This window comes from Gossypium arboreum, chromosome 8 (genome assembly GCF_025698485.1).
Source record: "Gossypium arboreum isolate Shixiya-1 chromosome 8, ASM2569848v2, whole genome shotgun sequence".
Lineage (NCBI taxonomy): Eukaryota > Viridiplantae > Streptophyta > Magnoliopsida > Malvales > Malvaceae > Gossypium > Gossypium arboreum.
This window is the reverse complement of record NC_069077.1, coordinates 119,980,018-119,986,052: the sequence shown is the minus strand read 5'-3', so window position 1 is coordinate 119,986,052 and position 6,035 is coordinate 119,980,018. Positions and strand designations below refer to the sequence as shown.

The window sequence follows — 6,035 nt, the reverse complement described above, 5'->3', positions numbered from 1 at the left end:
ATAAACACCAATAATTTCGAAATTAAGACGACTATAATTTAGATGATCCATAACACTCTATAGATCAAAGGAAACATGTTCGAGGACCCAAATCAGCACTTGATGCGATTACTACAACTCTGCGAAACCTTTAAGTACAATAGAATATCCGATTGTACTGTGAATCTCTGATTATTTTTGTCCTCTTTGTACGACAATGCAGCTGATCGGCATCACCATATGGGATGACTTAGCGGAAAGATTCCTACAAAAATTCTTCGATAAGTCGAACCATTTAGCTTAGGCAAGACATCGCGAAATTTAAGCAATATGAAGGTGAATCCCTTTACGAAGCATGTGAACCTTTCAAATCAATGCTCAGGAAGTGCCCATATCGTAGGTTGCAAGCGTGGCTCCAAATTTAGATATTTTATAACACTGTTGAAGTAACATCAGATCTAGCCTGGAGGAAGCAACTGGAGGATCGGTAATGTTCCTTGTAGCACCTCTCACCCTTATCCGATGTCAGGATAGGGTTCAAGGCGTTAACATCTTTACATGCCTTTATTTGGCAAATCAATTGACACATATAACAAAATACTCAAGAGTCCTATACATGCCATTGAACAAAATGGAAAGGTTTTTATACCAAAGCTGGTCTAGTTGATAGTGTGATGACTCTCCAACTCTCTTCCAACCCTTACAAGCCCTTGAGCTCTGTAAAATAAGGAGAAAGGCGAGGGGTAAGCATTTACATGCTTAGTAAGCTTGAATAACTAGAAAGTACACTTACCAAGTATTTAGCATACATCCATAATAGATAATGAAACCAACAAGTATGAAATGGTTCCCTCTCACATGCACTCAATCAATGAGTTAGTCACATAACAAAGCACCATGTAATTTATCCTAGATGAACTCATCATCCATCGTTTCATTGATATACATCCTTCTCATGTTAATCCCGTTAAGTTTCTAGGAAATCTCGATGGAATATCCGTTAACCGTCAATTCATAAAGATGATCATTTCAAGTGTGCACTCCCGTGAACCTCACATTTTATGGCGGGATTACCAGTCTAAGCTAAATCCCCCTATTTAAAAAAGTCATAAGGTGATGTCGAGATTGCCAGCCCAGGCTAAATCCCCTTATAACAACAAACACCTTTATTGAGCTCGGATCTAAATTACCAGTCCAGGCCAAATTCAGACCCTAATTGGATTACCTGTCTGGGCTAAATCCATAATGCACATGTATTCTTCGGGAGGCTCGATCATCCAAAGGAACACCCGTCTGGGCTGGATCCTTTTTATAATTGAGATCAATGGATTACCCATCCAGGCTAAATTCTTTTTGCAACACATGCAGGATCTCAATTCCCTTGTAAATCATGGTTTATCCATCGAATTCCCCTTTTAAACCTCAACCGAGACATTTTTCAATATATCATTATCAAAGATGCATTTCATGAAATTTTTATGTCATTAATAAATGTAAACATCATTCATTCACAAATCATATGATTAGGCATATTAGGAGTTTACTTTAAGTTATCCGAACTTACCTGGTATTCGTTTCGGTGTTGTGTTTCAGTTATTCCGAAACCTTTCATTTTCCTCGATCGACCTCTGAAATTTGTTCCTCGGGGTCTATAACAACATAATTAAATCGTTAATACTTTACATTATACTTTTCAAGTCTAAATTTCACCCCCGGTCTAAATGGCTGTTGTGCCCCTAACCTTTCACGTTTTTACAATTTAGTCCCTAGGCTCGTATAATGAAACACATGAAATTTCTATCTTACCCAAGCCTAGCCGAACATTTTTTTTTCCTCTTATGGCAGCCCACATTTTCCATTATTTTCACATTTCTACCACAAATTTAATAACTTTTGCAAAAAGGTACCTTTAGGGGTTTTTCATGAAAATTACCTAGGAAAAGATGTTTTACACACATCCAACTTTCATATTCCTCCATAAACCATCAAAATACAAGTAACTCATGCATGGGTAAATTTTTAAACATAAACCCTAGCATGAAATATGGGTAGAAATGGGGAGAGCAAGGTACTAGGATTTCAAAAATGCAAAGAACATTAAAAACGAGGCTTGGGAGTACTTACTATTGAGCTTGAAAAGCTTAAAAACCCTAGCTATGGAGGGCTTGAGAATTTCGACTGGTACAAGGGGGAAGATGGCTGATTTTTGGTTCATTTTTCCCATTTTATTTCATTAAAATGCCAAATGACCAAAATGCCCTTAAGCCCTTTCTTTAAAATTTCATCCATGCAAGCCCATTTTTCTCCAAAAACTTAAAAATTGGGAAAATTTCTCTCCAAAGCCTTCTAATTTATAATCTAAAGCAATTTCATACAAATTGCTTCTAGAATCTAAGTTTTGCAATTTATTCAATTTTGTCCCTAATTTCCAATTGGACACCTTTCTCAAAGAATTTCTTTATGAAATTTTAACACATGCATATTCTCATACCCTATTTTGGGATGTTACATTTCTCCCCCCTTAGGGGCTTTCATCCTCGAAAGTCTTACAGTAAACAGGTTCAGATATTGGCTTCTCATGGTTTCTTCCAGCCCCCATGTAGCCTATTCTACACCATGTCGATGCCCTAAAACTTTTACTAAAGCCACGTCTTTATTCCTCAGTTGTTTAATCTCACTAGCCAAAATCTTATCCGGTTCCTCTTCATAGGTCATGTTCCGTCAAATTTCAATCTCTGCGAGCGAAATCACATGAGAAAGGTCTGATCGATATCGCCTTAATATAGATACATGGAACACATTGTGAATCTTTTCCAGTTCGGGTGGCAATGCCAAACGATAGGCTAATGGTCCAACTCTTTCAGTGATCTTGTACGGTCCGATAAACCGCGGACTCAGCTTGCCTTTCCGACCAAATCTCAACACTTTCTTCCATGGACATACTTTCAAGAATACTTTATCTCCAACTTGGAACTTAATTTCCTTTCTTTTCAGGTCAGCATACGACTTTTTCCTATTCGATGCCGCTTTTAAATAATCTCGTTTCACTTTAACTTTCTCCTCAGTTTCCTTAATCAGATCAACTCCATGAATCTGACTTTCCTTGAGTTCTGTCCAGTATAATGGAGTTCGGCACTTCTTGCCATATAAGGCTTCATAAGGTGCCATCTTCAAACTTGTTTGAAAACTATTGTTATAGGCAAATTCTACAAACGACAAGTATTTTTCCCAACTGCCCTGAAATTCGAGGATACAACATCGTAACATATCTTCAAGGATCTGAATCATTAGTTCAGTCTGGCCATCAGTCTACGGGTGAAAAGTTGTACTAAAGCTTAACTTCGCACCCAAGGCTTCTTGTAATTTCTTCCAGAATCTTGAAGTGAACTTCGGGTCTCTGTCTGAAATAATCGACAGTGGAACCCCATGTAATCTCACGATCTCAGAAATGTATAAGTCGGCCAACTTATCAAGAGGGTAATCTGTCCTTAGTAGAATAAAATAAGCCAACTTCGTCAACTTGTCCACTACAACCCATATGGCATCTTTCTTTTTTGGAGTTAATGGTAATCCTGTCACGAAATCTATAGTAACTTTGTCCCACTTCCATTTGGGGACCATCACAGGGTGTAACAAACCTGAAGGTACTTGATGTTCAGCTTTAATTTGCTGACATACCAGGCATTTTGATACAAATTCAGAAATATCTCTTTTCATACTGTTCCACCAGTACATTTTGTTCAAATCGTTGTACATCTTGGTACTTAGGTGAATTGAAAAATGACTATTATGTGCTTCTTGGAAGATTTTCTGTATAAGTTCATTTTCTTTGGGTACACAAACCCTATTTCTGAACATCAAACATCTATCAGAACCAATCCAAAAATCTAATTCAATACCTGACTCACATTAAGTTCTTTTAGCTTGCAAGTCTTCATCATTAGTTTGAGAATTATAGATTTCTTGAAGAAATGTCGGCCTAGCCTCTAGCTCTACCAAGACTGAACCATCATCAAACAATGCCAATCGAGTATCCATGGCCCTTAATGTAAACAAGGATTTTCTGCTTAACGCGTCGGTGACCACATTTGCCTTTCCCGGGTGATAGTCAATGATTAGATAATAATCCTTAATTAATTCTAACCATCTTCGTTGTCTCAAATTTAATTCTTTTTGAGTCATTAAGTACTTCAAACTCTTGTGGTCTGTGAATAAACAACAACTCTCACCATATAAATAATGCCTCCAAATTTTTAAAGCAAAAACGATGGCGGCAAGTTCTAGGTCGTGTGTCAGATAGTTTTCCTCGTGCGGTTTTAATTATCGTGAAGCAGAGGCTATTACTTTGACATCTTGCATAAGTATACAACCCAATCCATTTAAGGATGCATCACTGTAGACCACAAACTCTTTTCTCGACTTAGGCAATACCAAAATAGGAGCTTCAGTCAGTAGTGTCTTTAACTTCTCAAAACTTTGCTGACACTTTTTCGTCCATTCAAATTTAATGTCTTTCTGTAGCAACCTCATCATCGAAGTCACTTTCATGGAGAATCCTTTCACAAACCTTCGATAGTAATCGGCTAAGCCCAAAAAGCTTCTAACCTCGGTTACATTTTTAGGTGGTTTCCACTCGACGATAGTAGAGATTTTACTTAAATCAACTCGGATGCCTTCACTTAAAACAATATGACCCACAAATTCGACTTCTTGGAGCCAAAATTCACTCTTGCTAAATTTAGAATACAGTTGCTTTTTTCGCAAGGTCTGCAGCACAGTTCTCAGGTGCTTCGTATGTTCTGTCCCATTTTTGGAGTAAATCAAGATGTCGTCAATAAACACAATGACAAACTTATCCAAGTGTGGACGAAAGATCCTATTCATTAGGTCCATAAATATGGCTGGTGCATTTGTTAACCCAAACGGCATGACAAAAAATTCATAATGACCGTACCTCGTTCTGGAAGCTGTTTTAGGGTACATCCGATTCTTTAACTCGCAGTTGATAATAGCCAGACCTTAAGTCTATCTTAGAGAACACGGTGCCTCCTCTCAACTGGTCAAACAAATCATCGATCCTTGGCAAAGGATACTTATCTGACTAAACCATAGCTCTGATATCACTAAATGTAACACCCCTCACCCTTATCTGACACCAGGATAGGGTTCGAGGCGTTACCAGGGTTTCACATTCGCAAACTTATTAAATCAGGTCACCAAGTTTCACTCAAAATTAAAAATTTTCAAACATGTATGTATCGTCCCTTAAACAGCCTTCGAGGCCTAAAACATACCTAGGGCAGTTCAGGACAAAACCGGGGACATTCAATAAACTTTGGGTACCTTGGAAAATTTCCTTTACTTTGAAGTGTCACACGCCCGTGTGGGTGGGCCCGTATGATCACACATGCCCGTGTTGCTTGGGACACACCCATGCCTTTAGACCGTGTGCAACACTGACTTTAACCTTATCATACAATTAGGGGCACACAGCCAAGCCACACGCCCGTGTGGCCTGCTCGTGTACAACACTAACTTAAACTCTTAGGTGCAGAGGATGCACGGCTATACCAGACACCCAAGGGAATGGCCCCATACCCAAAGGAATGGCCTGTGTGTCACACATGGCCTAGGACACGCCCGTGTGCCCAACCATGTGGACCCTAATAGGCTATCTTCCAAGCCTTTGGTCACCTTTTTCAACACTTATACTTAATGATTATCAAATGCAAAGCAAAACATGATTATATTCTTATAAATGTTTTTGGCAAAACTTATTGCATAGAAACCTCATATCATTGGTTTCACAAAAGCCAGGTTATTTTCCATCTTGTATTTATGGGTTTCTATGTCACTTTAACACGTTAAAGATTGGCTTGTTCTTGTGACTCATTGCCAATTGGAAACAAACCATCATATATGAATATAAACACGCATGGAAATTTTGTAGGTCATAGCCTACTTCAAAATAAGCCAATTCCTATGGCTATATACAAAAAAAAAAAAAAAAGATAGATACATCTTTACATGACTTTATTTGGCAAATCAGTTGACAC

At 38.2% G+C, this 6,035-nt stretch overlaps 1 non-coding gene across 1 annotated transcript; it reads right to left on the bottom strand.

Annotated features, from left to right (window-relative positions):
* Window positions 1-276: 276 nt before the first annotated feature.
* Window positions 277-382, bottom strand: LOC128279770 (small nucleolar RNA R71). Its single transcript, XR_008269966.1, has one exon. It is a non-coding gene; the product is annotated as a small nucleolar RNA R71 (small nucleolar RNA).
* Between the last annotated feature and the right edge of the window lie 5,653 nt (window positions 383-6,035).